Here is a 10,497-nt window from a genome sequence, read left to right as displayed (position 1 = left end):
ATTGATACGCATGTTCAACTGAAGAGATCTTCCCCCTCTCCTGCTATCTGTATAAACAACCAAAGCGCAATAAACTGTTATTTCCCCTCCTGCACCCGGCGCGTCATGACTCTGATAAAGATATAATTTTGATATCTTCTATACTAAACATCTATCGCCCCACTATAAACCGTGCACTACAAATACGCCTTACGATTTGAGAAAAAATAGATGCCTTGCACTTTGCACTCGAGCCTTGCGCCACTAGCCCAAGCTGCGCCAATATTTTTTAGCATAATTTTGATTGGCCAAAGTGACAATGACACGTAAATACATCGTCTATATCATAATCACCATTATATTATTATTACTACTATTATTAATATTCATATTATTAATATTATTATTATACTATTATTAATATTATAAAAATCTATATTCTTCATTATCATTATGGTAGATCAACAAATCATGGAGAATAAATGTTGCAATACAGATTGCCGTATTTACTAAATAATTTTCAGGAAATTTTTACCATTCCTTTTTACCATATACGCACCATCTTTATACTTAACTCGTGATGTTTTTATAAGGATGAACACTTTCCTTATTCTCGCTACTGTATTTGTAAGCTCCCATTTTTTTCACACCCTGGTTAGTATGTATTTTGAGGACTGTGTATAGTCACTGCACATATCCTATATACGTCGCTCCTTCAGTTTGTGTTGATTTTTGTTAATATTGGCCAATCCCGTTTGCCGCCTCTCGCACCGGGGGACTTGGGCTAGTCCAGCTGTTTTACGGCTTTTAAAGCAAAGCTTCTTACCTCTACCCCCCCTCCCCCCCCCTCCCCCCCCGCCCCGGGTTCTTTCGCGGCCGTTGGTGCCAATAGATAACTCCGGTGAACAAATAAAAGATTTCAGTGGCCCCCGCCAGGAATCGAACCTGGAACTAAAAGAGTAACAAAGCGAGAGCCCGTTGTCTTACCGATTTAGCTACGAGCCCACGCGGAGACGGGGACGACGGGTGGTGGACTCACCAAGCGGATCTTCGGGTTTACCCCCTGTATTCTCGCTGAATGCCACGTGATAGCGTCACGCAACCTCTCGCTCCGCCCACGGCACGTCTAGTGGCCCTTTGCGCGCGTTGTGCGTGGGATAGGAGTTACAAAAGTTAAAGAAAGCTCACACCAACGCATGGCATTTCACTTCTAGTACGCCAGTGTGCTAAAGCCTGTGGCCTCCTTTGTCACTTTGTCACGTAAAAAATCACAGCTCCTTGTCGTCCGCCCTCACGTCAAACGACACACCAAGAGACACATTCAAATCCATCCCTCGAAGCCCCAGCATCATGGTCCTAGGCCTACATCTCCAGGCCAACACCAAGAGTGACGTATCCTTGCAGCGCCTCAAACACAGCATGAATCAAATCATACACATGATCAGGCGAGTTGCCACCAAGAAGCGAGGCCTCAAGGAATCTGATACTTTTCGATTAATTACAGCTTTCGTGTTCTCGAGAATCACTTATATAACGATACTTTATGTAATGATTAGAAAGGCGGTTGAGCCCGGCGGTGGTCTTCCTATGAGTGCGTCCACAGAGAGGCTGCTTAGCACGGGGCTCCCCAGTACGGTGGAAGAGCTGATAGCGGGCCATCTTTCTAACTAGAAGCTCCGAATAAGCACAACTGCGGCGGGTCGCCGCATACTTCACCAGATTGGCTGTGCAGCACAGAATGTCACTCAGCTTGATGTACTCCAGAACTCTTGGCGTAAGAACTAAAGATGTCCCCTTTGATTAGAAATATGAACCCCTCACACGCCGAGGGTCGCCGACAAGCACGGGCTCAAGCGCTCAAAACCACCCTTGGTGGGGATCATGCAGCTATCTAAACAGACACCTCCAAGCATAGAGAACAGCAGTGCGCCATCATCGTGGCTATCTCCAGAACCAACCTCCCTGCGTGTGCCTCACTAAGAGGCAGAAGAGGCAGCCATCACCTTGGCTGTCACTCAACCAGGGATTCGGAAAGGTACTCAACCATACCCAACAAGCCTACCGCAATTACCAGTCGGGTTGGGTGTCGGGACCTGCCCTGTGTGTGCTGAGAAACCACTCCCCAAACGGTGCCATTCAGCTCATCTCGACACCCGCTCACGCTTCCATGGAGGGCCAATAATACGCCCACCAACAAGACTACGCTTTTACCCCCCCCCCCCTCCCCATGGTTTGGAGCTGCACGAGGACAGTCACCCGCTTGTCTCGTTCAGGGAATAGCCCAGCATTATCGCCTTCACAGGCAGGCGCTACCTTCGCCTTACCCTGACGTTTCCATAGAGCAACAAACTACCCTACGGCTCATAAAATCCGGCTCTTTCCCAGACCCGACGCGTCTACACTTAATGCACCCGAATCGCTATGACTCTGAATGTAAAGTTTGGTCAAAGGTAGGGACACTCCGCCACATAATCGGGATGGACGACTCTAGCCCTGAGTACCCTCCTCTCTTTGCGTCAACTGCCCAACACAAGCAATGGGAGATGCTGCTCTACAGCCCCTCTCTACCTACCCTGTTTCAGCTAGTGGACAGAGAGCAAGCGGCGCGGACTGCATCTGGGCTCCAGTAAATAAGGAACCACTCCCCTGGACCGCACTCTGGGCCGTTCAGAAATCTCAATAGAAGCATTTCCTCCTCATCCTCCTTTTATTCCTCCTTCTCCTCACCCTACCCCGTCTCCGCCGCCGATCTCGTCGCCTCTGCCCGCGGTAGCAGAAACGGACAAGTGAGATAGTGTAACACCGGGTTCGAGCTTCCTTTATTTTATAAAAAAAGAGTTTCCACTCATGCGCTACACCAATAGACTGAAGCAACAACCGTTCATGCATCTTGCATTGATTTAACCTTACCAATAATGTCTCTTTGAAGTAATAAAGGGTGCGGTTAAGTGCATTTCACTTCTCTCTGGTTTCACTATTTGTAGAGCGATGTCAGTCAATTTAAGCGTCGTCGCATGGGTAATCGTTGTGGGTGCCGTTAACAGCTTTGCTTCCCAACCACATTCACAGGGTGGATTGGCGCGATTTTTTTCACGTCTCCCTTTGCGCAAACGTGTTTTTTGTTTTTCGCGCAAGAATCAAATCAAATCATCTGAGGAACGCCTCATCTTTGCAAGTGCGTGGGCTCGGGTGTGGTTTTAAGCATATTTCATCACAGCCCCCTTCCCAATTATTGGGGTCGGCTCAACAAAAACTGAACACTAGGATGGTGAACACTGTTCTTGCAACATGCCTGGGGTTTTCACGCCTTAATTATAAACACTAGCAGCCACTTCTGGGGGTATTTTTACATGGAAGTAGTGAAACAGATTATCCCCCATGGAGGTGTAAAATGTACAATGTACAGTATCTGTTTACCGCACTGGATATCACCAGAGAAAGCGCGTTCGCCCGACTCGAATTTCGGGTGAGCACGGCACCGTCCACGTCGAGTAAATGCCAGCTTCCGTATGCCTGGCGCCTGCACGTAGTACGAATGGGATCAAAGCAGTTATCCCCCTCTTTACGTTTGGCGGTGCATGCGCCGCCACTACCTCGTTTCCACATCCACCCTTCTGTTGAGAACTGCCGGAGAGCATGCTTACTTCGGCAGGAAGCGTGTCGTCCCAGCTACGAAGCTGAGTATGGCCACTGCAATGCCCAAACGAGCCCTGCCACTTCAGCAAGTGCGAGGCTTCTTTAGCAGCGCTGTTGTGCCCTAGCGCCCAGCCCAAATTCGCTGCACGGGGCGACGCGCCGACAGCGGGGCCGATTTGCGCCTCGACCAAACCACCTGCGGCCGACAGGCCCAAACTTGCATCGCCGCAGAGTCGCCTCTTGTTTTCCTGTCGTGGCGGCTCCGCCGAATCATGCATCGGGCGAACCGCCGGCGACAGACGCGCAGCGACATGGCTGCAGAGGGTGCCGCAGTGTCACCCTCTCTTTTGCTGTCGTGGCGGCTCGGCTGGCGCAACCGCTTCGACTCCATTCGTCGGATTTCAAACTTCGGGCAGCGACAGCTCTGATGAGCGATTCAAACTTCTAGCGGCTGCAACGGACTCCCGGAGGTATGGAACCCGCCCGGAAGCCCAGCGAACCCGGCAAGCGCGGAACTTTTCGAAGTCATCGGGTAAAGAGGTGCTGTCGCCTTTGTACGAGCCATGTAACGCCTTTGTTACCCTTGTACATACTGTATATAAATGTTGCTTCAACTTTTCGTCGCTCGAGAACTTCATCGCTCTGCTCTGCGTCGCGTCGATAACGGACGGAACAAGGCAACGTCGCTACACCGGTGACTGCGGTCGGATGGCCAGTCCCAACAGTGGTGGCTGCGGTGAGGTGGCCCAGTCACAACAGTGGTGACAGCGTCGGGATGGCTGATTGCCGACATCGGTGACAGCGCTGGAAAGGACAGTCACAACATCGCGAACTTGAGAGCGAAGAAGTTCGCCACGGCAGTGCCGGCCCCCCTTCTCTGCGACCTTTGCGGGGCCCTTTCGCAGACGACCTATCTGCTGCCCTGCTTTCACCATCGATGCGAGTGGTGCGTGAGCCAGCCAGAGCATGAGCAGTGGGCATGGGAGGTGTCCGTTCAAAGAATACTTATTACTGCGAGGCAGTATATGTCTAACCCCCCCCCCCTCCCCAGTTTTAAACCAAACCTTTTTACCTCTACCCGCCAAGGGTTCTTTCGCGACCGTTGGTGTCATCAGAAAATCCCGCGAACAAATAAAAGAATTTACTGGCACCGCCGGAATCGAACCTGGAACTAATAGGATAACAAAGCGAGAGCCCGTTGTCTTGCCGATTTAACTACGAGCCGACGCGGGGACTGAAAAGACAGGGGGCGCATTCACCAAGCACATCTACGGCTTAACCCCCTGTATTCTCGCTGAATTCCACGTGTTAGCGTCACGCGACCTCTCGCACCAGTGTGCGCACCGCCAACGGTACGTGTAGCGGCCGTGTGCGCGCCTTACGCATGCTCTGGGAGTTATAAAAATTAAAGGAAGCTGACACCAATGCACGGCACCTGACTTCTAGTAAGCCAATATGCTAAAGCCTGTGGCCTTCAGTGTTTCGGTAAAAATCACAGCTCCTTGTCGTCCGCCCTCACGCAAAAAGACACATCAAGGAACACATTCAAATACTCCTTGATGGGCAGGTCATCACTCCAAAGACCCCAGCATCAAGATCATGAGCCTACATCTCCAGGCCAACACCAAGAGTGACGTATCCTTCCCATGAGTGCGTCCATGAAGAGGTCTTCCCATGAGTGCGTCCACAAAGAGGCTGCTGAGCACGGGGCTCCGCAACACGGTATAGAAGAGCTGATAGAGAACCATATTTCGAACCAGAAGCTCCGAATGAGCAAAACTTCGGCGGATCGACGCATCCTTCATCTGATTGGCTGGGCAGCACAGAATGTCACTCCGCTTGATGTACTCCCGGAGACAAGAACTAAATATGCTTCATTTGCTTAGAAATATGGACCCGTCACACGACGAGGGTCTCCGACCAGCACGGGCTCAAGCGCTCAACACCACCCTCGGTGGGGATCATGCAGTTATCTACACAGACGCATTCCAACATCGAGGGCAGCAGAACGTCATCGTCGTGGCTACCTCAGAACTAACCTCCTTGCGTGTGCCTCACTCAATACCCAAGACATGTCGACAGCAGAAGTGGCAGCGATCGCCTTGGCTGCCTCTTACCGGTAGTCACCGATTCCGAACAAGCCTACCGGAATTACCAGCCGGGTTGGGTGTCTCGACCTGCACTGCGTGCGCTAAAAAACCACTCCCGAAACGGTTCCATTCAGCTCATCTGGACACCCGCTCGCGCTTCCATGGGCAGCAACGAATACGCCTGCCAACAAGCCTGCGCTTTTACCCCCTGTGCTGTGGAGCTGCACGAGGACAATAACCCGCTTGTCACGTTCAGGGAGACAACCCAGCATTATCGCCTTCAGAGACAGACCCTACCTTCGCCAAACCCTGACCTTTCCAGAGAACAAGAAACTACACCACGGTTCATACAATCTGGTTCCTTCCCACACCCGACACGTCTCTTAATGCACCCGAATCACTATGGTGCTGAATGTGAATTTTGCTCAGAAGTAGGAACACTCCTTCATATAATCGGGGTGTGCGACCTTAGCCCTGGGCACCCTCCTCTTTTTCCGTCAACTACCCAACAAAAGCAATGGGAGATGCTGCTGTCGAGCCCCTCTCTGCCTACCCAGCTTCAGCTGGTGGACAGAGCACAGGTGGCGCGGACTGCATATGGGCTCCAGTGAAGAAGGTACCACTCCCCTGTTCTGCACTCTGGGCCATTAAGAAATATGAAGCATTTCCTCCTCCTCCTCCTCCCTTTTCTCCTCCTCCTTCTCCTCCTCTCTTTTCTCCTCATTCTTATCCTCCCCCGTCTGTGCCACCCATCTCGCCGCCTCCGTACACGGCGGCAGAGACGGAGAAGTCAGATCGTTTAACACCGGGTTTGAGCTTCCTTTAATTTTATAAAGAATGTTTCCACTCATGTGCTACACCAACACAACTCAACGAACCAACCAACGTTCATGCATCATGCATTGACTTAACCTTACCAAGAATATCTCTCTTAAGTAACAAAGGGTGTGGTTAAGTGCATTTCACTTCACTCTGGTTCCCTATTTGTAGAACGACGTGAGCGAATTTAAGGGAAGTTGCGCGGGTAACCGTTGTGGGTGCCGTTTACAGCTTAGCTTTCCAACCACATTCACAAGGTGGATTGGCGCCTATTTTTTTTTTCTTGATGGAACATGCTATCATTCCTGGCGTGCTCTACCCTCCTCCGAATTCCAGTCTTGACGTCTTTCTTAAGAGACTTGAATATATATTTTGTGCATCTCTAGTGAATATAAAATACCTGCAGTCATTGTTGGCGGCGTAAATATTGACACTATGAACTCATTCAATGTAGATTACTCCTACTTGTTGGTATCCTAAAATTTTGTCCTCTGTCCTGAACTTTGTCCACCCCCGTAGGATGCTTTGTCCGTAGGATGCTTATAAAACTTTGTCCTGAACCTTTGTCTGGTTCTTTTTCGCCACTCCGGATCCACGCTGTCGTCCATCTCTGTACATCCATGTTTCTAAGCCATTCTTCAAGACACATTTTCGCTCTCTGCTCCCCTAGCTTAAAAGGAGGCCCAGCCCATTCCTCCCGACACCGTCTTATTCGTTCGTTTACTCTCTGCCTCTTGCGCCAATAAACCTAGCACCCTCTGTTTCACGTCTATCCCTGATTGAAGTTAGCTGAGGGTCGTGGTAAACGCGCTTTTTTCTTTTATTTTTACATGCCCTTCGTGCATTTCCAGATGGGCCTCGCATTAACTTATCCGTGCACCCAAATACTAATATTTCGTTACCAGTGGTACGGTTGCTTGTTGAACCCATACCGATTTGTTACAAGCGTCATCATTGAAAAGAATAGCTCCCGAATTTTCTGGGTTAAAATTTATTCTTTCTCACCCCTCCCCCATATATGTGAGCTATTTGAAACCATATTCGCTATCTGCTGGAATACTATTTCGTCCTGGTATAACAGTCCCACGACCTGTTGACGAGGCAAACTTCAATCAGGCTTTAAACCTCTATTCGTAACTACACTACCTGTTCGTTGCAACTTAGGGCATCCCAGGTAATTTGCACTTCACTGTCATTTTAAATTCCCGGGAGTAGAGGTATAAGGTCCTGGCCTTTAATACATCCTGGCGAAATAGGATCCCATAAAATTCTGTATCCACATTTTCGTACGCTCTTTTTATACCAGTTGGGCACGTTGACTGGTCTGCGAGCAACATGCCAAATCCGTTTCTTTTTTTTTTGTACAGTTCCTGCTGCTCGGCATATCATCGGAGGCCGGCGCACAGCAAGATGCACCACGTTTAGTCACCGCGGTTGCGAAGACTGAAGACGCATGTGCACATGGACCGACTTTCGCCGACAACCGCTGGTGGAAACCGCCTCCTGGGCGGTCGACATCAACGGAGCAGCATATAAGACCGTCCACATCCTTCCGCTTAAGTGGGCACGTCGGCTGGTCTGCGAGCAACATGCCAAATCCGTTTCTTTTTTTGTACAGTTCCTGCTGCTCGGCATATCATCGGAGGCCGGCGCACAGCAAGATGCACCACGTTTAGTCACCGCGGTTGCGAAGACTGAAGACGCATGTGCACATGGACCGACTTTCGCCGACAACCGCTGGTGGAAACCGCCTCCTGGGTAGTCGACATCAACGGAGCAGCATATAAGACCGTCCACATCCTTCCGCTTCAGTGGGCACGTCGCCTGGTCTGCGAGGAACATGCCAAATCCGTTTCTTTTTTTTTGTACAGTTCCTGCTGCTCGGCATATCATCGGAGGCCGGCGCACAGCAAGATGCACCACGTTTATTCACCGCGGTTGCGAAGACTGAAGACGCATGCGCACATGGACCGACTTTCGCCGACAACCGCCGGTGGAAACCGCCTCCTGGGCGGTCGACATCAACGGAGCAGCATATAAGACCGTCCACATCCTTCCGCTTCAGTGGGCACGTCGGCTGGTCTGCGAGCAACATGCCAAATCCGTTTCTTTTTTTTGTACAGTTCCTGCTGCTCGGCATATCATCGGAGGCCGGCGCACAGCAAGATGCACCACGTTTAGTCACCGCGGTTGCGAAGACTGAAGACGCATGCGCACATGGACCGACTTTCGCCGACAACCGCTGGTGGAAACCGCCTCCTGGGCGGTCGACATCAACGGAGCAGCATATAAGACCGTCCACATCCTTCCGCTTCAGTGGGCACGTCGGCTGGTCTGCGAGCAACATGCCAAATCCGTTTCTTTTTTTTGTACAGTTCCTGCTGCTCGGCATATCATCGGAGGCCGGCGCACAGCAAGATGCACCACGTTTAGTCACCGCGGTTGCGAAGACTGAAGACGCATGCGCACATGGACCGACTTTCGCCGACAACCGCTGGTGGAAACCGCCTCCTGGGCGGTCGACATCAACGGAGCAGCATATAAGACCGTCCACATCCTTCCGCTTCAGTGGGCACGTCGGCTGGTCTGCGAGCAACATGCCAAATCCGTTTCTTTTTTTTGTACAGTTCCTGCTGCTCGGCATATCATCGGAGGCCGGCGCACAGCAAGATGCACCACGTTTAGTCACCGCGGTTGCGAAGACTGAAGACGCATGCGCACATGGACCGACTTTCGCCGACAACCGCCGGTGGAAACCGCCTCCTGGGCGGTCGACATCAACGGAGCAGCATATAAGACCGTCCACATCCTTCCGCTTCAGTGGGCACGTCGGCTGGTCTGCGAGCAACATGCCAAATCCGTTTCTTTTTTTTGTACAGTTCCTGCTACTCGGCATATCATCGGAGGCCGGCGCACAGCAAGATGCACCACGTTTAGTCACCGCGGTTGCGAAGACTGAAGACGCATGCGCACATGGACCGACTTTCGCCGACAACCGCTGGTGGAAACCGCCTCCTGGGCGGTCGACATCAACGGAGCAGCATATAAGACCGTCCACATCCTTCCGCTTCAGTGGGCACGTCGGCTGGTCTGCGAGCAACATGCCAAATCCGTTTCTTTTTTTTGTACAGTTCCTACTGCTCGGAATATCATCGGAGGCCGGCGCACAGCAAGATGCACCACGTTTAGTCACCGCGGTTGCGAAGACTGAAGACGCATGCGCACATGGACCGACTTTCGCCGACAACCGCTGGTGGAAACCGCCTCCTGGGCGGTCGACATCAACGGAGCAGCATATAAGACCGTCCACATCCTTCCGCTTCAGTGGGCACGTCGGCTGGTCTGCGAGCAACATGCCAAATCCGTTTCTTTTTTTGTACAGGTCAGTAACAAGTATTCCACTGTCAAATGTCTGATTCAGCTGACGTTCCCACAAAGTGTCTTTTTGGCTTGTTTGCTCATTCGGAATTTCTTAGTGTCGTTGAATTGAATTGAATTGAAAATAAGTTTTATTAAACAAACATGATATGGGTACACAGTATATACAGGAGGAGGTCCCATGGTTATAAAAACCGCAAGCGGTACCGCAAGCGGTTAATGATGCTATGTGAGGACATTGAATCTGACCCAGGCCCTACTGTTGAGGAACTTCTTGATGAGCTCCTCGCCGGCCAGAAGAACATTCAAACAAGGCTTGACGCGATAGAAGCAAAATTAAAGCAGGTAGAAGTTTCGACCTCGGTCATTAAAGGAGTAAATTCGAAAGTTTCATGCCTGGAAAACACTGTCCGAAATTTGGAAAACAAAGTGATTGACTTACAAGACCGCAGTATGCGCAATGATAATATTGTGTACGGTATACCTGAGGACGAAAAGAAAACCGCGGGTGCCCTTGCTAAGTCTTGTTAAAGGTGTGTTTAAGAATATGCTTGAGGTACAGCTGAGCTCGGTGGAACGAATCCTCAGACTTGGG

At 50.8% G+C, this 10,497-nt stretch overlaps 1 pseudogene; it reads left to right on the top strand.

Moving 5' to 3' along the window:
- Window positions 1-3,887: 3,887 nt before the first annotated feature.
- LOC144159704 (uncharacterized) lies at window positions 3,888-9,940 on the top strand (annotated as a pseudogene).
- The last annotated feature ends 557 nt before the right edge of the window (window positions 9,941-10,497 follow it).

This window comes from Haemaphysalis longicornis, unplaced genomic scaffold, assembly GCF_048455015.1.
Source record: "Haemaphysalis longicornis isolate Haplotype H1 unplaced genomic scaffold, Haemaphysalis longicornis Haplotype H1 scaffold_1, whole genome shotgun sequence".
NCBI lineage: Eukaryota > Metazoa > Arthropoda > Arachnida > Ixodida > Ixodidae > Haemaphysalis > Haemaphysalis longicornis.
This window is presented reverse-complemented; position numbering and strand designations above follow the sequence as displayed.